Here is a 23501-nt window from a genome sequence, read left to right as displayed (position 1 = left end):
ATGTACATAGTTGACTCACTCCATTTTACAACAGAAACTAACACAGCATTGTAAAGCCATTAAAAAAAATTCAACTTCCTCCTTTTATTCTCTCAGCAGTAAGCGTGGTAACTGCTTTCTATTGTTGCTACTATGAGAACTCAGAGTAGCAGTTCTCAGAGTGTGGTTTGTGGATCCCTCTGGAGGGTCCCTGAGCCCTTTCAGGGGATCCATGAGGTCGAAAATATTTTCAAAATAATCGTAAGACATTCTTTTCCTTTTTCTGTGTTGACATTTGCACTGATGGTGCCTAAGGCATAGTGAATAAGACTGTTGACCCTTTAACATGAATAAAGGGAGTGCCACACTAGCAGTCATTGTATTTTTTACCACTATGTACTTTCAGGGGAAAAAAATCCAGTTCTACTTAAGAATAACACTTGACAAAGCAGTAAAATGAGTAACTTTATTAAATCATGATTCTTATATTCAGATCCTTTTGTTGACTACAAATTGGCACTTGCCAAGAGGAAACTGGCGTAGCAGGTCTTTAGACAGTTAGACATTTTCAGGAACTCATTTCATGATCTTGCATCTCTTCACATCTAGAAAAGCACTAAATCCCTTCATGGTGACATCAGCTCCTCATGACTAGCAGAAAACATTTTGTAAAGTGTTGATTGCACTGAACTCCCCCCTTCACCAAAATCTTATCTATTGACCTTTTCCCACTGCCTCTTTAGAGCAGTCTCTTAGAGCTATATGAGGTGCAGTCTGCTTGGCTGTAGTCCTCACTTTGCCCCAAATAAAACTTAACTAACAACTCTCACATTGTGCATCTTTTTAGTCAACAACTTCAATATTCTTATGATAACTGAAACATTTGTGCTGTAGAGTAAAATGTGATATTATGACTGTCTCAAGGAATAGCGCTTGCACAATTGTTTCAGTTAGCTGCACTAGCCATAGTTTTCATTGCACACCAATGAACAGGCAAACTCTGGTTACTCAGATTTGGACATTAAGCAGACTTTTCTCAAAAATGAACAAAGTAAGCCTGTCACTTCAAGGAAAACAACTGACAGTTTTTTGTCACTGTCAGCTGCCAATGACAAAATATGAGCTTCTAAACTAAATTTAAAAATTTGGAATATATGCATCTGCCATTGTGAGCTTGATAGTTTCCAATACTTTAAAAACTTTTCTGATGAGATTTGCGATGATATTAACAAATAGGAACTTTTTTGAATGATGTATAATGAAATATGGCAACATTTGAAATACCTGCATTATGAAGTCAACTGATATTTTCCAATGACCAATGCATGCAATTACTAAATCATGCATGAGGAAAAGATCCTTTCAAACTGCAAGACAGACCAATGGGTTTTAATATAACAGATTAACAAAATGTTTTTTAGATATAGTTTTAGATTATACATTGCAACCAATGTTTAAGAAACTACTATTTGTCTAGTTTTGCTGCAATATCTAAAAATACAATAATTATTATCTGAAAAGTCTATTAAAATATCCTTCCTTTTCTAACTACATGTCTATATAGCTAGATATGGATTTTCTTCACATATTTTGACCAAAACAACATATCTTAGACTGAATGCAGAAACAGATACAAGTATCCAGCTGACTTCTATTAAGCCAGATATGAAAAAGGTTTACAAAAATGCTAAATAATGCCACTCTCCCCACTAAATTTTTATATAGTTGTTTTTCATAAAAATATGTTATTTCTGTTAACATGAAAGTGAAAGACCCTCAGTCATGTCCAACTCTTTGCAACCCCATGGACTGCAGCACACCAGGCTTCCCTGTCTGTTACCAACTCCCGGAGCCTACTCAAACTCATGTCCATTGAGTTGGTGATACCATCCAACCATCTCATCCTCTGTCATCCCCTTCTCCTCCTGCCTTCAATCTTTCCCAGCATCAGGGTCTTTTTCCAGTGAGTCAGTTTTTGCAACAGGTGGCCAAAATATTGGGAGTTTCAGCTTCAGCATCAGTCCTTCCAAAGAATATTCAGGACCTATTTCCTTTAGGATGGACTGGTTGGATCTCCTCGCAGTCCAAGGGACTCTCAAGAATCTTCTCCAACACCATAGGTCAAAACCATCAGTTCTTCAGTGCTCAACTTTCTTTATAGTCCAACTCTCACATCTGTACATGACTACTCAAAAAAACCACAGCTTTGACTAGATGGGCTTTTGTTGGCAAAGCGATGTCTCTACTTTTCAATATGCTGTCTAGGTTGGTCATAGATTTTCTTCCAAGGAATGGGTAGCTGTCCTCTTCTCCAGAGGATCTTCCCAACCCAGGGATCAAACCTAGGTCTCCTGCATTGTAGGCAGATTCTTTACCAGCTGAGCCAGATGTTTTTATTTTCAGCTTTATTGAGATATAATTGACATACATTGGAAGTTTAAGGGGTAGAATGCAATGATTTGATATACATGTATCATGCAAAATGATTACCACAATAAGGTTAATTAACACATCATCACCTCACATACTCACCATTGTGTGTGTGTGTTTGTGTGTGTGTGTGTGTGTGTGTGTGTGGTGTGAAAACTTTTAAGATCTACTTTCTTAGCAGCTTTCAAGTATAGAAAACATCATTGTTAACTGAAGTCACTATGCTATACATTAGATCTCCAGAACATACTCATCTTACAACTGGAAGTTTATACCCTATATCCATCTTTTCACTACACATTTTCTCCACTTACCTTGCCTGTTGTTTTTAAATTTTTTTAAAAATAAATGTTGCAGAAAAGTTCTCAGTTTTATTTTCTAACATTGGTGATAAATGCGTATGTTGAATGTGAAAGTTGCTCAGTTATGTCCGACTCTTTGAGACCCCATGGACTATACAGCCCGTGGAATTCTCCAGGCCAGAATACTGAAGTGGGATTCTTTACCAACTGAGCTTACTGGTGATAAATACCACAGGCTTTAGCCAACATATGAGCTCCTTGGGGTCCTCAGTGAGTTTGTAAAAGTATTTTTAAAACTCCTGAAACCAAAAAGTTTGGGAACTGCTGCCTTAAAGTTCTTTTTAAATCTGTTTAGGTACCTACTTATTAATACCTAATTAACAAATATTTATATTAATTTCTGTCTGTTAAAATAACTTTTGTGGTTTCTACCTCCTGACTGGACTCTGACAGGTATACAAATATATTTTAAAAGTATAACATAATCTTACTGAAGTGAGGGGGGGAAATTAATCCAGAGAATTTTTGAGCACAATATTTTGATTATATACACTCAATCTAGTGAAAACAAAATTTTAAACTTTTTCAGTTTATTTTCTATAGTATTATATCTTCTAGTAGTACAGCAAAATTCTGAAACAATGGGCAAATGAATATACATGTCAATGTTGTTGGGAGCCAGGCTTCTCACCATGGAGAAGTGTTCGTACCATGGAGATACATTTATGAGATATGCTGGATTGGGATTGAATGTGTTACATGAATTCATGACTTCTAAAATCCAAACACACATACTTCCACAACTGCCACCATTACCATTGCTGTCAAGGTGCAAAACACTTTATCACCCCATAAGGTCCTTCTGTGTCCCTGTGCAGTTATGTATATCCTGCGTGGTTGAATTCCTTGAATCTGTGAGTCAAAATTAAAAAATTTTTTTCACCCATTACTTTTTCAAAAATATTTTCCACTTCTCTCCTTGTTTTTTGGACACAACTGAGCGACTTCACTTTCACTTTTCACTTTCATGCATCGGAGAAGGAAATGGCAACCCACTCCAGTGTTCTTGGCTGGAGAATCCCAGAGACGGGGGAGCCTGGTGGGCTGCCGTCTATGGGGTCGCACAGAGTCGGGCACGACTGAAGCGACTTAGTAGTAATAGTAGTAGTGGTGGTAGTTATTTCACTTTTGGCTGTGTGCGGTCTTTGTTGCTGCTTGAGGGATTTCCCTGGCTGTGGTGTGTGCGCTTCTCCCTGTGGCGGCCTCTCTAAGGTGTGCGAGCCTCAGTAGTTGCAACTCCCCGGCTCTAGAGCGTGGGCTCAGTAGTTGTGACATCAGGCTTAGCAGCCCCGAGGCACGTGAGCTCTTCCTGAATAAGGGCTCAAGACCTGCGTTCCCTGCATTAGGCAGGTGGATTCTTAACCGCTGCATCATCAAGAGAAGTCCCTCCCCTTGTTTTGTTACTACCAACGTATGTAAGTCAGACTTTGTGATGTTTTTCCATAGGTCATTGAAACTTCGTTCATTTTTGTTCATTCTTTTTCCTTGGTGTGCTTCAGTTTGAATAGTTTCTATTACTGTGTTTTAAATTTCACTAATATTTTTCCTTTGCGGTATCTAATTTTTCATTTTAGATGTTGCATTTTTTACTTCTAAAAGTTCCATTTGGTTTCTTTTTATAGTTTCTATTTCTCTCTTGGTTATGTTTTCCTTCAAATCCTTTAGCATACTTATAATGCTTTAAAAGGGTCTCAACTGCTAATTGCCTCATATCTCTCATTTTTTGACTTCTCTCTCTCTTTTTTGTATGTCAAGTAACTGTTTTAAGACATGCGGGACATTGTAAATGTTACACTGTTGAGGGACCGATTTCTTTTTCTTCCTTCAAAGAGTTTTGAATTTTGTTCTGGTGGTCAAAGTCTTTTACAGATCATTATGAGTTTGCAAGCTTTGTTGGGGCTGATCTTGAGTGACCTTTAGTGCAGGGCTATTTGGGTCTCATTCCCAACGTCTTGCTTTTCTAAGGTCTTGACTGAATATTCCAGATGTTCAGTGTGGCCTCTTTATTCTAGCTGATTAGAGCTCAGCAACTCCAATCACGTACAAGCTTCTGGAGGCGTTCAGTCTGCAGCTCCCCAGTACTTGTTCTTTCCCCCATAGTTGCTTTTTTCCCCAAATCATGAAAACTATGCTTGTGTTCTAGGATTCAGCCAAATCCTTTTAAGAACTCCAGCAAAGCCTTCTGCAGTTCTTCCTCTGAGCGGTGCTCTTCTTCCTGGTTCTCTGTCTGGCAAATTCCAGCTGACTCAGCCTCCCCTGGTCTTTGTCTGCTCCACTCAGTAAGATTCGATTCCCACGGCCTGCTTGTTTTCCATCCCTGCACTGTGGTCTGGAATGTGCTTCTAGGCAAAATGCAGAAGCAATCTAGGGATCACCTCATTTGGCTTCCATTCTCTCAGCAAATGTCTGAAATTTGTGAAAACAGTGGTTTCATACACTTTGTCTAGTTTTCTAAATGTTTACCATTGGAGAGCTGGTCCAATATTTGCCTGCTTGGTTTTTGATCAAGTAAATTGACAGGTACACTTTCTCTACTTCTAGGCAGTTCCACCTGGTCCTCTTTCTCCATATGCACATAAATGAAAATAAATGCTTAAAACCAAAGGTCCTGGATTTTAGTCCTTTGGAACCAGTCCTGCTGGTATGTGAGCTCTGTTCTATCTTAGCCCCATAAAAGAAGTTCTCTGAGGATTACCATAGAGCTAATCATAAACTCTGGTGCTAAAGAATATATCCTTCAGACACTTCCAAAAGATTGGATGGCACCACTGTATTTTTTTTAGCATCCATAAATAAAGTTTTATTGGCACATAACCTTGCTCATCCATTTACATATTTGTCTCTGGCTGATTTCATGCTACAACAGCAGAGTTGGGTAGTTGCAACAGAGCTGTATATGGCCTGCACAGCCTATCTGATCCTTCACAGAAAAAGTTTGCTGATTTCCAATCTGGAGTATAGGTGGGGGCTAGCAGTCCATGGCATAAGATTGTACCAAATAACATAGGTCTGGATGATACCATCAAGAAAGCTGGTTAGACTTCAATAGGAGGGTCATGACCCAGAAGGAATTCAGAGCCTGAGGGAGGACCAAGCAAAGACACCTGGGATGGAATGATGGGGAGGAGAGCTGGGGCAGAGGGGGTGGGGCACAGAACAAGACAAGTTGTTCTGTATTCACAAAATGTCTTTGTATTTTTTAATCAAAAGACACTTTTTTTTTTCATAAACAGGTATAAAATAGAAGAGAAAAAGAAAGGTAGAAAATACACCAAAAGGTTAACAATAATTATCTTAGAGAAATGAAATTCTGAATTTTTTTTCTTTTTGCTTTTCCAGAGTTTCTAAATTTTAAAATAATGAACACATGCTGCCTTTATAACAAGAAGATGAATGATGCCGTATGTTTGTGCACCCTTCCCACATGACGACGTTTCACTGTGTGTTTTTAAGGTCATGACTGTAACTGATGTTGAGCATACTCAGCCCCCCTGGGTGATGGCCAAGCTCTGCCCTTACTCAACAGAAGAACAGGCCTATTGAATTCTCACACCCTTCTTACTCTCTTCTCCCCAAACAAAAGATTATTTGAAGAGTTTCCTTGTTCTCTAAGCAAATGACATCAACTCCAAAAAACCTTTTGCTAAGAAGGGTTTCCAGGACATTCTGATAAAGCCAAATCTCCTACAGGTGTGGAGTCCAGGGTCCAGGAGAAAGAGGAGATGCTGTTCCACATGGGCATCGGCATGACTGTGCACTAGGCTCCTGGGCATTCTCTCAGGCACAGCTGGGAGCTGTGCCCTGTGCCTGGGCATTGCCCTCAGCACAGCTAAGGGCAGAGGAGAGGACAGAGCTTCTGCCAGCGGGACTCACAGGGCCTGCACTCCAAGTCCTACATTCCCAAAGACAAAGCAAGAAATCTGCTCCTCAAAACTCCAGGCCAGGAACTCTGGAGACATTAGCATACTCTGGCAAGCGGCCAGATGGCTAATAGATAGCAGGTAATTCAGGAAACAATTAGAAGCCTGCGCCCACACAGATCAGTTGCAAAAAATGACCTCTGTCATTCAGGATACGGCCCTGAAAGTAAAGAACCCTTTCTTATTTCACTTTTGGGGACTGGGGAAATGTCAGATCTCTCTCTCTTCTTTGATGCGGTGACAAGTTAACAAGTGCTGAGTCTCCAATAGGCACTTCTGCCCCCCTAAGCACAGGGTGGGGAGACCCAGCAGGTCCGCTCCAATGAGGCCTGGTGCCCAGGAGGAGGGAAGCAATCCCTCCGGTGCCAGCCACAAGGTAGGAGGCCCTCGCCAGCTTTCTTTTTCACCATTTACTGCCTGTGTCTCCAGTCTTTTTGCCCTCCTTGCCCACACTTCTGCCCTGACCTGCTCCTTTCAGAGTCCATGCCTGGCTTCGGAGGGAGGTCTTTCTAGCCCTGCTTTTGCCTTCCCGAGTCAGTACATTGCACTCCCCCAGCTGGTCCCCTCCCTCTACAAGCATACACACACACACTTGGTTTGATTTGGGGAGTTGGGAGGGAGCAAGATTCAGAAAGAAAAGCTTCTGTTTACTTATGAGGCATGCAAGTGTATTCACTGTCACGGATTTCATCTTTTGTGTATCATTTGTTTCATTATCATTTGATGTAAATTGTTGCTTTCAAAACTATTTTTTCTTCAGAACTTTATCCTTTTCTCCAGCAAGATGTACAGAATTTGAATGTTAAACAGGAATGCAATGACAGATTGAGGCGTTCTCACTTTCTCTTAAGTAGATGGAAACTGCTAATAATTCTCTTCTTACATATTATGTAAAATCAGTCAGACTTTGCCTGTCTTTATATTCCGTCCCTATTTTTCTCTCATAAAATCAACAGTAATAACAGTACTATTAATAACAGTACCTATTGGAGTTTCAGCTTCAACATCAGTCCTTCCAATGAACACCCAGGACTGATCTCCTTTAGGATGGACTGGTTGGATCTCCTTGCAGTCCAAGGGACTCTCAAGAATCTTCTCCAACATTACAGTTCAAAAGCATCAATTCTTCGGCGCTCAGCTTTCTTCACAGTCCAACTCTCACATCCATACATGACCACAGGAAAAACCATAGCCTTGACTAGACTGACCTTTGTTGACAAAATAATGTCTCTGCTTTTTAATACGCAGTCTAGGTTGGTCATAACTTTCCTTCCAAGGAGTAAGCGTCTTTTAATTTCATGGCTGCAATCACCATCTGCGGTGATTTAGGAGCCCCCCAAAATAAAGTCAGCCACTGTTTCCACTGTTTCCCCATCTATTTCCCATGAAGTGATGGGACCAGATGCCATGATCTTCGTTTTCTGAATGTTGAGCTTTAAGCCAACTTTTTCACTCTCCTCTTTCACTTTCATCAAAAGGCTCTTTAGTTCTTCTTCACTTTCTGCCATAAGGGTGGTGTCATCTGCATATCTGAGGTTATTGATATTTCTCCCAGCAGTCTTGATTCCAGCTTGTGCTTCATCCAGTCCAGCATTTCTCATGATGTACTCTGCATAGAAGTTAAATAAGCAGGGTGACAAGATATGGCCTTGACGTACTCCTTTTCCTATTTGGAACCAGTCTGCTGTTCCATGTCCAGTTCTAACTGTTGCTTCTTGACCTACATACGGGTTTCTCAAGAGGCAGGTCAGGTGGTCTGGTATTCCCATCTGTTTCAGAATTTTCCACAGTTTATTGTGATCCACACACTCAAAGGCCTTGGCATAGTCAATAAAGCAAAAATAGATGTTTTTCTGGAACTCTCTTGCTTTTTCGATGATCCAGCAAATGTTGGCAATTTGATCTCTAGTTCCTCTGCCATTTCTAAAACCAGCTTGAATATCTGAAAGTGTTCACTGGAAGGACTGATGTTGAAGCTGAAACTCCAATATTTTGGCCACCTGATGTGAAGAGCTGACTTATTTGAAAAGACCCTAATGTTGGGAAAGATTGAAGGCAGGAGGAGAAGGGGACGACAGAGGATTAGAGGGTTAGATGGCATCACCGACTCAATGAACATGAGTCTGGGTAAACTCCAGGAGTTGGTGATAGACAGGGAGGCCTGGCGTGCTGCGGTTCACGGGGTCGCAAAGAGTCGGACACGACTGAGTGACTGAACTGAACAATGTTTGGAGCACTAAGATGTGCTGGACTGTGCTAAGTACTTGTATGCACTGCCTTATTTAACCTTTTCTACAGTCCTGTTTTATTATCCCCATTGTATAGATGAGAAAATGGAGGACTGCATGGAGACATTCAATAACTGTCCAGAGGTTTTTTTTGTTTGTTTGTTTGTTTTTTTAAGATAGAGACAGCAAAGACTATGACACTCAAATCCCTGCCTGTCAGATTCCAAAGTCCTATCCTCTGTCACCTACATCCTAACTCCTTTAAGGAAGCAGCAGGTGAGAGTCCTGGGCCCTGGGAGCTGGGCTAAAAGGGATAGTGATCTGCAGAGGAGGGAGCTGAGAGCCCGTTACCGATGTCATAGCATCCAAAATTGTCCATCATGCTTGGAGTTCCAGTGCTCCACAAGCATCATCTCATTTGATGCTGACTGTAGTCCCATGAGTCAGGCATTATTTTTCACCAAGCTCTGCCACCCCATGCTGCTGCTGCTGCTGCTAAGTCACTTCAGTAGTGTGTGACTCTGTGCGACCCCATAGACGGCAGCCCACCAGGCTCCCCCGTCCAAACTGAGGGTCAGAGGAGAAGTGATTTGTTCAAGGCCACAATGCTGATAAGTGGAGGTAAAATGTGGTTTTGAATTCTCAAACCTACACTCATCTTACTATACCCTCTGTCTTTCAGCAACCCTTGAGTTAGGCCTTTTAAAACACATGAGGAATGGAGCCAGGCTCTTTGGCTCTTTGCTTATTCAGTGGCCAATAGTTTGGAAACTATGCTGAGTAGATAAAAGTATGGGCTCTAGAATCAAATTCCCAGAGTCAGAATCCCAGCTCTTTCACTTACAAGTTACATGACTTTGGCAAGCCACTGCACTTCAGTTTCCTCATCTAATAAGAAGAGCACCCACTTTGAAGGTCACTGTGAATGAGGTTGGGGCTTCCCTGGTAGCTCAGAGGTTAAAGCATTTGCCTGCAATGTGAGACACCTGGGTTCAATCTCTGGGTCGGGAAGATCCCCTGGAAAAGGAAATGGCAACCCACTCCAGTATTCTTGCCTGGAGAATCCCATGGATGGAGGAGCCTGGTGGGCTACAGTCCACGGGGTCACAAAGAGTCAGACGTGACTGAGCAACTTCACTTCACAGTGACCTTCAAAGTGACATGAATGAGGTATGTGAAAGGAGCTTAGGATCATGCTTGGCATGAAAAACACTATCAACAATTGGAAGTTATTATTGCTACTTAGCCATTTTGCTTAGCACCCAACAACTGTATTGACAGATAAATTTTCAGCTAATATACGTTACACTTGCCTGCCAAAGGCAAGCCCTCCAGACTTCTCTGCCATGGCTTGAGTTCTTCCCAAGAGCAGACTCTGGGGCAAAGATTCAAGTTGCAAGTAGTTGATGGGGGTGGTGATTCCAGAAAGTTCTTTGAGAGAGTAGGGAAAGTGAGACAAGAAAGGAAACAAGTCAACAAAGGGAGTTAGTGAGCCGCTCACCACTGGTTGGGGGATGGGGGCTCTATCCTACTGGGCTCCCCCGTGGACCTAGGTACACAGACCCCAAGAGTAAAGGTTGCTCCTGGGGCATTCGGTCCCTGTAGACCTCAGGGCTAAACATGCTCCAGGCACCAGGGCATACCTCCAGGCAACAAGCAACAGAAAGCTGCTGTAAGTGAGGACCACATTGTAGATGACCCTGGGGCAGGCCAGGAACATATGGGTGGGGCCATACTTATCAGCTTTACTGTAATCTCTCAGTGTTGCTAATACTCTAGGGGTATTTTTTTTTTCTCAAATACATTTGCCAAACAATCTCTTTGTTTGCTCTGGATCTAGTTTTGAAAAGCAAAGTTTCCTCTTTGAACTACAAGTGTCTGCTTTGAAGCATCTTTAGAAATTCTAGATAATCAAGGCCCCCTTGCTGTGGAAAATTCTGAAAGAGATGGGAATACCAGACCACCTAACCTGCCTCTTGAGAAATCTGTATGCAGGTCAGGAAGCAACAGTTAGAACTAGACATGGAACAACAGACTGGTTGCAAATAGGAAGAGGAGTACATCAAGGCTGTATATTGTCACCCTGGTCATTTAACTTCTACGCAGAGTGCATCATGAGAAACGCTGGACTGGAAGAAACACAAGCTGGAATCAAGATTGCTGGGAGAAATATCAATAACCTCATATGCAAATGACACCAGCCTTATGGCAGAAAGTGAAGAGGAACTAAAAAGCCTCTTGATGAAAGTGAAAGAGGAGAGTGAAAAAGTTGGCTTAAAGCTCAACATTCAGAAAACGAAGATCATGGCATCTGGTCCCATCACTTCATGGGAAATAGATGGGGAAACAGTAGAAACAGTGGCTGACTTTATTTTTGGGACTCCAAAATCACTGGAGATGGTGACTGCAGCCATGAAATTAAAAGACGCTTACTCCTTGGAAGAAAAGTGATGACCAACCTAGATAGCATATTCAAAAGCAGAGACATTACTTTGCCGACTAAGGTCCGTCTAGTCAAGGCTATGGTTTTTCCTATGGTCATGCATGGATGTGAGAGTTGGACTGTGAAGAAGGCTGAGCACTGAAGAATTGATGCTTTTGAACTGTGGTGTTGGAGAAGACTCTTGAGAGTCCCTTGGACTGCAAGGAGATCCAACCAGCCCATTCTGAAGGAGATCAGCCCTGGGATTTCTTTGGAAGGAATGATGCTGAAGCTGAAGCTCCAGTACTTTGGCCACCTCATGGGAAGAGTTGACTCATTGGAAAAGACTCTGATGCTGGGAGGGATTGGGGGCAGGAGGAGAAGGGGATGACAGAGGATGAGATGGCTAGATGGCATCACAGACTCGATGGACGTGAGTCTGAGTGAACTCCAGGAGTTGGTGATGGACAGGGAGGCTTGGCGTGCTGCGATTCATGGGGTCGCAAAGAGTCGGACATGACTGAGCAACTGAACTGAACTAAAGCTTCCATACTCACGACAGTCCAGCTCACCTCTGCCTTCTAGTTTACAGAATACTTTTGCACATGTGATCTCATTTAATCCTCACAGTAAGCAGTGAGGTAGGTGATAGTCCTCCGAAGCAATCCCAGAGTTGTCAATCCTCCTACCAGGGATTAGAAACAGGTTAGTGGTTTCAGCCGACAGACAATTCCGAGACCCTGACGCAAGTTTCATAGCATCTCTTCTCTACCTGAATAGTCCCCACTGGACCTAAAAGGTCCGCTCTCCTGAGGCTTGAAAACTCTAAGAATATTGATGATTTGAAAATAATAAGGCAACCCCGTTGCTCTATTCATTTTTCTGAGTACATATATAATAAGATGTTAGAAATTTTGAAGGCAGTAGAGCTCACATTCCAAGGAGAGGTTCAGACAACGGTTCAGGCTTTGGAAGAGAGGAAGCCAGAGAAAACCAGTTTACTATCGTACCCCTCATTCATAGTGACAAAACAGCCAGGAGCTTGGAAATGAAAAAAGAGGGTTTCTGGGCAAAGTTGTTGCTGTATTGTGAGTCTAGTCCCATCCCTGGTGGGGAGAAGGAAGTATAGGGCCCTTGTCACAAGCCTAGAAAAATAGGAATCAGCTTGTCCACTGAGAGAGTGTAATATGTGTTCCTCGAAGCTTAGGGGACCCTGTGCACAGGTACAGAAAATCTAAAGGACAAGTGATGGGCTGACTATGGCTTTGATTGCGGAGTAGAGGGAAGGTCAAGGGGAGGAAGCTATGTCAGCTTGGGCTTCAAACCTAGCTTTCTGTACTCAGCCTTGTGATCTAGAGCTGCTGCTGCTGCTGCTGCTAAGTCACTTCAGTTGTGTCCGACTCTGTGCAACCCCATAAACGGCAGCCCACCAGGCTCCCCTGTCCCTGGGATTCTCCAGGCAAGAACACTGAAATGGGTTGCCATTTCCTTCTCCAAGGCATGAAAGTGAAAATTCAAAGTGAAGTTGCTCAGTCTTGCCCGACTCATTGCAACCCCATGGACTGCAGCCCACCAGGCTCCTCCATGCTGGGACTCTGCAAATCAGATTTCACCTTTGCCAACTGGCTCCAGATTCAGTCTTCCAATGGGAGACCCGAGAGGGAGACAGCATGGCTGGAGGAGTAAGGAGGGGCTTGTTCCTTCCTGCGTGGGTTTCCTGTTCCTATCCATGTTAGCCTAGTCTCCCCACTTCACCCTGGCAGTGAAGGCATATCTTGTAGCAAAATGGGTACGCAGTTTTTATGCAGGAGTGTATGCAGTTCGCCATTTCCCCAACACTTACAGCCTCGTCACACTCCCCTCTCCCGGGAGACACCGGGTTCCCACACCCTTCCTCCCCCACTCTCCCCTCCCAAACCACCTGGACCCCTCTGTAGCTCAGAGATTCCAGCTCAGCTGAGCAGAACCTCCTCCTCAACATCTGATTTCAGGTTTCTAAGTTTTAACACTTCCCACCTCTCCCCACACCTGGTCCTAGGGGTGGGGGCTGCTCCTGCAGTTGCTGACCCTGTGATACCTTAGTGCACTCTTTTTGCCTTTTCTGTTACCTAGATAACAACTTTACACTTAGTTCCAATCATTAGATGACCCTCTCTGTTTAAATAACTGATGTTTCTGTCTCTTTGCCAATCCCTGATGCCCCTCTCAATGACAGCTGGAGAACTGGAGTATCTCAGGGGACAGAGTGGGGTAAAGAGTCCACAAGGCCTCTGGGGAGAAAGGCTGGAAGATTTTCAGAGTAGTTCCTCTTTCTGAATCATGGAGCTCTGTGAAAGACTGATGAAAACAATGCGCTTTCTTCTCTAGAAACTGTAAGTATCTGTCAACACACCCCCCACCTCCAACCCTCACACACGATCCCACACCCAGTTGCAGGGGTTGTGTGTGCTTGTGTGTGTGTGTGCTTGTGTGTGTGCGTGCTGAGTCATTTCGGTTGTGTCTCTTTGCGACTCCATGGACTGTAGCCCACCAGGATCCTCTGTCCATGGGATTCTCCAGGCAAGAATACTGGAGTGGGTGGCCATTTCCTCTCCAGGGGGTCTTCCCAACCCAGAGATGGAACCTGGGTCTCCTGCATTGTAGGCAGGTTCTTTACCACTAGCGCCCCTTTATAGGGGTTGTGTGGTAGTTGCTCAGTTGTATACGACTCAGAGTGACCCCATGTGGACCCCAAATCTCAGGTTCATAATTCCTGCGGTAGAATGCTGGCCAGGTTGAGTCTCTCTCATGGAGAAAATCTGGTTGGCTCTCAGAGGCTGTTGCCTCAGAAAAGTCAAACAAAAGGACCGTCAGTACTGGGTTGCCAAGGAGCTGTCCTAGATTTTCAAACTCCCTGAATTTGAGATAAATATCCCGACTGTGAACCTGCCAACCATCCCAGATCTGTAGTTCTTTTGCATCTGAAGCTTTAAAACTGTATCTTTTTCAGTAGCAATTATTTTACTTATGGGGGTTTAGCCAACAAGAATGGAGCATTCTGAGGCAGAGCCTTGTTTAGGGGCTCTCCTCCCTGAAGGCCCTGCCTGGCTGACCCAGCCAGGCCCCAGTAGCTCTGCGCCCTTCAGTGGCCTGCTACTGTGGAGACCTCCTGGAGAGAAAGGCGAGTCGCCACCTCCTGGGCAGCTCTATTATTGCATGTCAAGTTTGCGGAAAGCAATTGTTCACTCAGCTGTGTCTGGCTCTTTGGGACCCCATGGACCGTAGCAGGTCAGGCTTCCCTGTCCTTCACTGTCTCCCAGAGTTTGCTCAAACTATGTCTGTTGAGACGGTGATGCCATCCAACCATCTCGTCCTCTGTCGCCCCTTCTCCTTTTACCTTCAATTTTTGCCAGCATCAGGGTCTTTTCCAACGAGTTGCCTCTTGGTATCTGGTAGCCAAAGTATTGGAGCTTCAGCTTCAGCATCAGTCCTTCCAATGAATATTCACAGTTGATTTCCTTTAAGATTGACTGGTTTGATCTTTTTGCTGTCCAAGAGACTCTCAAGAATCTTTTCCAGCACCACAGTTCAAAAGCATTAATTCTTTGGCACTCAGCCTTAAAAAGAAATTGGTGGTGTTAAATTTCTAAGGACAACAACTTCCCTTTTACTGTGAGTTGGTTATCTGGATATGTTTTATAGATAATTATGTCCTAGGCCATTAAAGGGGAGAACACAGAGACTGAGAAAAATTACTACCTTTGAGCCTCAGTTTTTCGTCTCTAAGACAAGGCTGGCTGTTATCTTAATGCTCAGAAGCCTGTCACTAGTTTTTCCTTTCTCCATTAAACTGCCTTGTTGAGCTTTCCACATTAGAAGGCAGTACCTCAGAGTGGAATAAAATTCTTCCCCACATCACTGACACAATTAGATAGCTACTACATACCCCTGCAAATCTTTCTTATGTATATTGCTTATTAGTTGAATGTTATCTTTTAAGCTATCTAGACATTGCTCCAGATATAGACTGATTTTTTTTCTCTATTGATTAAGAAAGTCTCTTTTGTTTCATAAATTCATTCATTCTGCAAAATGATGCATACATTGACCACATTTTTAGTGAGTGAGCACTGTTTTCCAGGCATTAGAGATGCAGCCGCAGACAGACACAACCCTCTCCCTTGTGGAGATTCTCATCTAATGCAGGAGACAGACAACAAATACAACATATGAAATATGTAGTGTGTCAACTGAAAAAGGATGTGGGTTAAGAGCAGTTATTTTTTTTGCTTTTTTTTTAAGTAGGAGAAATTATAGTGTGTTTTGTCTGTTGATGGGAATGATCCTAATAAGGGATGATGATGATAGCGAGGAGTGTTAGTGGCACAATGCCCTTGAGAAGGTGAGAGGGGATGGGATCCGGTGCAGAAGTGGAAAGGATGTATCAAAAACTGATTGAGCCCCCGTCAGGTGTCAGAACTTGGACCGGTGCTAGAGACAACAGCAAAGAAAACAGACTTCCTGGAGAATTCGTCCCAGCCTTCCTGGAGATTTCATTCTAATTAGGGCAATGGACAATAAAAAGGCAAACAAATGAATGGATCCGTGGTACCCATGGAGTGGGTGAGTGCCATCTGACGTAAGCACAGTGGTCGTGGAGGTCCCCTTTGAGGCGTGAGAGTTGAGCTAAGCCCTAAAGCATGATAGGGGCTTCCCTGGAGGCTCGGTGGTAAAGAATCCTCCTCTAATGGGGGAGACATGGGTTTGATCCCTAGGTCAGGAAGATACCCTGGAAAAGCAAATGCCAACCGAATCCCATATTCTTGCCTGGAGAATCCCATGGACAGAGGATCATGGTGGGCTACAGTCCATGGGGTCTGAAAGAGTCAGACACAACTTAGCGGCTTAAAAAAACCAACAAAGCATCATAGGGCACTATCCACACGAAAAATCTGAGGGACGAGTATTCCACCCAGGAAAAAGAACACGTACAAGAGCTTGAGAGGGAAGAGCCTGGCCGTCTGTGCACTTGTAGGAGGTGAAGCTGCAGGAGGGTAATTATCAAGAATGAAGCCTGAGATGAGGTTACAGAGGTTGATTATTGATGGCTTTCTGTGAAAAGCCAATAAATTTTATGATCAAATTTATAAGTTACTCAAGGCTAGGAAGGAGAGATAACACAGTTAAATGACATAATCAGAAATTAAAAAGAAAAGAAATTTCAATAGATGGCTTGTGACAAATTCCCGTCTCAGTTCTTGCACTGAGATTCCAAAAATCAAGTGCAAAAAAAATAAATAAATAAAAAGATCAAGTGCACCACTAGCTCCTGTACAAAAGGATTTAGGGGTCGCAGAGAGCAGAGCGTAAAACAGAGACCTGAGTGCAAGCTCTCTGGGGAATGCAATCAAAGGAGGGGAAGCGAGGGAGGACGGAATTGATGCAGGAAGAAAAAAGAAATAAGACAGAGCTGTGTCTGGAGGTGGCCATGCCTCCAGTCTTCAGCTTGTACTGTCCAAGGAGACCAGAGAGTCACTGTCTGAAAGGTGTCTCAGCAACAACCGAAAGGGGGAAGTGGGGTGTCAGCAGCTCTCCACTGCCACCCAATCACTGGGCAAAGATTCTTCCCATGGACGTCTGCGGTCACCCATGTGTGTGCTAAGCACATTACCATGTGGCCCCACCCACAACATTACTCAGAGGCCTGAAGGCAGAAAGCGAGACCATACCAAGTGGATCTGAGGTCAGCCTGGTCAGCTGCACCTGTGGGAACTAGCTGGCACCCCACAGAACTGGACACAGCAGGAATAAGGGACAAGTGAGGCCCAAACCTTGGAAATGGGTCACAACATTTGTGACACACACACACACATTGGTGAGAAGGGACAATTCTCCTTTCACCATTTTGCAATTTTATCTCCATCTTTTTAGATTTTTCATGAATATATGTGTCTAACTAAATCTCACTGGCAATGCTTTCAAGACATTTAGGCCCTTAGAGGTAAAAGGTTCCCCACAAATACTGTCCCAAAAGCTATAATAATCCCTTCTTTAAAATCTCCCTAATTCAACAAAGGGATCTTTATTAAATATTATCTAAGTCTTCCAAGTCTTTATAAAATGCTGCACTTGTAAACTCCCATGTAAAAACTCCTTATTTCTGCTAATCCAAGGGCTACTGGGGAGGCAAGTACTGTGTGGGGATACTATTTATCCCAAGTCAACCAAAGGCTTCAGATTTAAAATTTTGATTCATCTCCAAAGGAGGTTACACATACAGTCTCAGAGCTACTCCGCAGCAACACTGAAAGACGATGATGTTCATCATACAACTGAAACACATTGTCCCATTATCTAACTCAGACTGCCAGTCATACATTATAAATTCATATATTTTAAAAGCCCTATAATTATCTTGTGAATAACTCAGTGCCTTTGGTGCTAAATTATACCAATTTATTAAATGAAAGTTTTTTTTTTAATCACAATTCTTGTGATTCTGTTTTGACATTTCTCCTTTTTTTCAAATATACCTGAAAAAAATGAAAGTGGCCCATGTCTTTCTTGTTCTCTAGGATATCTTACCTAATCCTCACCCAACTAGCTGAAAGTACTGCTGATGGAAGTTCCATTTTTCTCCCATTCTGAGGGCTCATTAGTCCTACCACTTTTGTCTGCACAGGAAAAAGCAAAGGAGAACTAGTTAGAGGGCGAGTGAGGAACCATGCTCCTTTCCCCACCTCTGGAGGTGCTGTGAATACCACCCAAGGCACTCTGGTATTGCACTGGAGATTGTTTTTTTTTCATCTCCTGAAGGGTTAGGAGCCCCTTTATGTAACTGTTTCTGTGGAAGGCCGCTGCTCCTGGATATGCCTCTGTTGGATCCCCAAAGGGTTGTCTTCTCTTAGAGTTTCTTCAACCTATTTATTCTCCAGGCTGCTTCAAGTTCACACCTTGATGCTGCACACACTCCTCATTGCACCCCTGCTCCATCTCTAATGGTGCCTTTCAGGAGGGCTTGCAGAAGTCAGGGGTCACTTATCTCTGCCCTCCAAGCCCTAAACTGGCTGGTTACTGTTATGCCACTGTCCACCTCCTCAGTGGGCTCCTGGGCCTCCTCTCCTTGCCCTTTGGGTTCTAAGTAAGGGCCTCACATAGTCAAAAAGGACAGCATGAGCTTGCAGAAATATCTACCATATATAGAATAATGACCATGATATTTGGGCCAAAGTGCCTCTCCTTAAAGAAGCAGAGACTTAGGCCAGACTTCAGTTTTATCTTTGCTAATATGACTGGTTGTCCCTAGCCTATGTGTACCTGGCCTTGTGCTGATGTTGCTTAGTAGATGCTGCTGCTGCTGCTAAGTCGCCTCAGTCGTGTCCGACTCTGTGCGACGCCATAGACGGCAGCCCACCAGGTTCCCCCATCCCTGGGATTCTCCAGGCGAGGACACTGGAGCGGGTTGCCATTTCCTTCTCCAGTGCATGAAAATGAAAAGTGAAAGTGAAGTCACTCAGTCTTGCCCGACTCTTAGCGACCCCATGAACTGTAGCCCACCAGGCTCCTCTGCCTATGGGATTTCCCAAGTAAGAATACTGGAGTGGCCTATGGGATTTCCTGGGTAAGAATGCTGGAATGAGTTGCCATTTCCTTCTCCAGGGGATCTTTCCAACCCAGGGATTGAATCCGCATCTCCCGTGTTGGCAGGTAGATTCTTTACCACTTAGCCACCAGGAAAGCCTCTTATTTCTGACGTATATGCTCCCCATTTGGCTTTCATTTCTTTTAATGGTCCAGAAGCCTCTCTCTCCTCACCTACCATGTATCTCCATGTTAATCTTCCCTCTAAGCCTAACCCTGGGGGTTAGAGAATAAAACAGGGATGAGAGGAACAGAAATGGTTCCAATAATCTTCTTTCCAGGAGACTGTTGAAAAACAAGATTCAAAAGAATGATGTAGAGGTGCAGGGGAGTCTTCCCAGTCCTAAAGGAAAGCCACAAGAAATGCAAGACGAGGCTGTCATTCCCCAGCCTCCCAGCATAGACCACACTCTGTCTCTGCTGTCAGGCTCGACTGGGACTTAACTTATTACAACCTATTTGGCCACCTCTCTGGGAACTTCTCTTCCAGTCCACAGAAGCTAGAAATTACACCAAAACCTGGACCCAGAACAGTGGCAACTTCTTCCATTCCAGTCATTCACAGAAGCCCAGCCTGGCCAGTGGCACTGTTCCTACCCGGTAGGGCTCCTCACTGGTGAGGCTCAAGCATCCTGAGAAGTTCACAGAGGTCCAGGGCAGGACCCCACAGGTGTCTGGGGTCCAGGAATTGAGCATGACTTGGTGAAAAGGAATGGGGGTGGGAGGGGAGAGAGCACAGAAACTTCAGTCTAGGCAGAGAAGAAAGTCTGAAGCCTCAACAAGTTTCGATCACTCTCCTAAGGTCCATGGAGCATGTATTCTTTTAAGTTTCTACTTCTGAGACACACACACCTTGTTGGGGAAATGCAACAAAGCCACAAAAGAGATTAGCAGGAGACAACTCCTGTTGATGCCCTTGTTCAGCCCCCGTTCATGCCATTGGAGAAGCACAGGCGATAGGGAAAGAGGGAGCCCGATGGCCACAGCTATGAGGAGAATGTTCATGAGGAAGGGAGCTCGGCTGGGCTCTGGACGGGAGGGGCAGCTGGCCAGGAGGACATTCTGAATCCAAGAAAATAAAGAAATAATTTCATGGAAGTTCTTTCCACTGGATGAAAGCAAGCTCAAACTTTGAATATGAGTCCCCGTGTGCTTTTCCAGGCTTTCCAGGTGGCTCTAGAGGAAAAGAAGTAAAGTGAAGTGAAAGCCACTCAGTCGTGTCTGATTCTTGGCAACCCCGTGGACTATACAGACCGTGGAGTTCCCCAGGTCAGAATACTGGAGTGGGTAGCCTTCATCTTCTCCAGGGGATCTTCCCAACCCAGGGATCAAACCCAGATCTCCTGCACTGCAGGTGATTCTTTACCAGTTGAGCCACAAAGGAAGCCCAAGAATATTGGAGTAGATAGCCTATCCCTCCTCCAGCAGATCTTCTCAACCCAGGAATCAACCCAGGGTCTCAATGCAGGTCTCCTGCATTGCAGGCAGATTCTTTACCAACTGAGCTGTTAGGAAAGACAGTGGTAAAGAACCTGCCTGCCAATGCAGAAAGCATAGGAAATGCAGGTTTGATCCCCGGGTCCGGAAGATCCCCTGGGGAAGGGAATAGCAACCCACTCCAGTATTCTTGCCTAGAGAATCCCATGGACAAAGGAGCTTGGCGGGCTATAGTCCATGGGGTTACAGAGAGTCAGACACGACTGAAGTGACTTTACACACACACACACACACACACACACACATGCTTTCCCTCTGGACAGAGACACAATCTCTTCTTACCCTTTATCCATTCCTCCAAGTAGTCTACAAGGAATCAAAGCACTCGACAACCTGGTGGTAATAGAAAGCTATTATTACCACCACTGACAGTAATACTAGTGGTCATGATTTTCATTTACTGAATGTTTTCTCTGCTCCAGGCACTGTGTTCAATGCTTTACAAACATTAGTCTCATTTAATCTTTACAGCCACTTTACCGTGTTAGTACTATTATTATCCCCCTTTTATAGTCAAGAAAACTAAAACTTGTAAATGTTCAATTATTTGTCCATATGAATAATAACTGGTAAACTCCCAGGCTGGAACCAAAACTTTAACTTCAGAGCTCTAACATCTAACTACTGTGCACATTATTCCACAGTCCTTAAGTATTTCTTTGCCCATTTAGACAATGAAAGCCATATTTCTACAAGATGGATTTACTCATCTGCTCTTCTTGAATTAGGGAGGCCCAGTTCAAGTCTTATCATCTCTCTGAGACTTTCCCCAGCCCCTCAAAGCCTCACAGAGTTCCCTTTTCCTGAAATCTCATAGCACTTAGAACGTGTGTCACTGATAGCATTTCATCATCCAAGATCTCAGGTTATTATCTCATTCAAGTGGCAACAGCTTGTCTTTCCAGCAAGGCTGCAAATAACCTCAGGTAAGGACATGCCTTACTTCTCAAGCCGATAGAAACACTTGGTAAATGGGATGAATAACTCCTCCTCCAAGTCCTTCCTGTTGGCACAAGGGCAAGCCTGCAGTGTGCCCTCCAAAGGGCCCTGCTCCAGACTTCAAGGTAGGGGTGCTGGCCCCTGAGTTATCTTGGCTGGCCGCTCCTCTCCCTACACCTCTCCTTCCTTGCTCTTATCAATATCCTCACTCACTTGCCCATTGTCACCTGGCAAACAGAAGTCTGACAGCCCTCTGCCACCTTCCTGATGGACTGTCTAGCTCTTTTCTATCCGGAGAGGTCACGGCAGCCTATTCCGGGCCTTCCCCCGGGACTCCCACCTGGGCAAGAAGTGGCTCCTGGCAGTGCTGCCCTGGAATGTCGCTAAGTAGCATCTGCGTCCCCACCCCCTTGGTACTTTCTCCGTAAACTGCCATCTCTGAGGAGGAATCAATCCATGCTATAATCATTGTCAAGGGGGGCCTGGGAGCTGATTGATGGATCTAGTTGTTTTATTATTAGCCAGTGTAAGTTAAGTAAGTCAATCAATAAACTTTATAGGTCTCCCCAGATGCTCCAGGGGTGAAACCCAGCTGCTCTCCCCTCAATAGATTCAGACCCCTGCCTAAATAAAAAGCAATACTCACCTAGAGAAGCAGTTTGATTTCCTTTCAAGAGAATCTCTTAGTGCCCTTGAGCCTGTCCTGACTTAAATCAATAACCTTAACAGCTTCCAAGAAGAAATCAGTTGCCTCTGGAGCATCTCTGCACCACCCGCTCTCCCCGGCACGTGACAACGTAAGATTCCTGGACTGAACCAGGCAGAGCGGTGAGCACTAAGGCCTCCGCAGGTCCCAGTCCTGGGCTCCAGGCCCTCCTCCCAGCCCTGCAGGCCAGGCCTCTCCCCTCTGTTCACCATTCTCTTCTCCTGTCCCACTGTCCCAGACCTCTCCCCATCCAAGACCCACCCCACCCCCCAGAAACCCACCCTGCTCTGCATCCCTGGCCTCCAGGACCCTACATGACCAGGCTGACTACCAAGGAGCTGGTCCCCCTTGTCATTTTCATGGGGATGTGATAATCCCTCCATGCAGCACTTTTGTGTCTTTGCAAGTGTATCTAGGAAGCGGAGTGAAGATGGCAGTGGCAGTAACAGAGGCAATGGCAGGACCACAGTGGAGTGACTGCCGCGGTAAGACTTTCAGGTCCTGGGTGGGGGTGTCTATCTCAGAGAAAGGCAGCATCTCTGTCCACCTAGGGCCCCGCCTGGCCCTGTCTGCCAGGACTGGTTTAGGGGTCAGCCTCATTGCCTTAGCTGTGTCCCTTCATCAGACTGGTGAGTCTCCACTTCCCCATCCTGCAGGGACAACACACTGGAACCAGCAGAGAAATGGCCTGTCTACCGGCCAGGAACCAGCAGCAAAGTAAAGGGACCGCCATACCTCTACCCAACGTCAGGGTATTATGCCTGTGAAAGCCCCCAAGCTGCCCATCTGGAATGGTGGCTAGAAATTTTCATTCTTAAGTGGGAAGAAGACCCACCACTCCTCAGCAATGGGATCAAACTTTTAAATACTGGGATTTCCATGGATGCTCCAAAGCCCATTCCAGGCTGCCAAGACAGACTCTTCAATCAGGCCATTAAATAGTCAAGACCAGGTTGTGTTAAAAACACCCCTATGTTGGAAAAAGTTTTAAATAGTAATAAAATGTTGAATCTTTGTCCTGAAGAGATGCAAGAGTTCCTGCAGCCCAGAGGCCATCTCCACCTGAGAGATTAAGCAGACCTCAGAGCAATGGTTTGTTAACATTGTGGGCAGACCATTTCTTTTTTTTTTTTTTCTCTTGACGTACTCCTTTCCCAATTTATTTTAGTTTAGTTTAGTTTTAATATAAATTTATTTATTTTAATTTGAAGCCAATTACTTTACAATATTGTATTGGTTTTGCCACACATCAACATGAATGCACCACGGGTGTACACATATTCCCTATTCTGAACCCCCCTCCCACCTCCCTCCCCATACCATCCCTCTGGGTCATCCCAGTGCACCAGCCCCGAGCATCCTGTATCATGCGTCAAACCTGGACTGGCAATTCATTTC

At 44.4% G+C, this 23501-nt stretch overlaps 1 long non-coding RNA gene across 1 annotated transcript in view; it reads right to left on the bottom strand.

The window, feature by feature from the left end:
- The window catches only part of LOC121819990 (uncharacterized), a 64122-nt gene that overhangs the window by 25332 nt on the left and 15289 nt on the right, over nt 1-23501 (bottom strand). The window contains exon 3 of the long non-coding RNA XR_009601268.1: nt 14718-14937. This is a non-coding gene — a long non-coding RNA (uncharacterized LOC121819990). The remainder of the gene's footprint in view (nt 1-14717; nt 14938-23501) is intronic.

Source organism: Ovis aries, chromosome 7, assembly GCF_016772045.2.
Source record: "Ovis aries strain OAR_USU_Benz2616 breed Rambouillet chromosome 7, ARS-UI_Ramb_v3.0, whole genome shotgun sequence".
Classification (NCBI taxonomy): Eukaryota; Metazoa; Chordata; class Mammalia; order Artiodactyla; family Bovidae; genus Ovis; species Ovis aries.
This window is presented reverse-complemented; position numbering and strand designations above follow the sequence as displayed.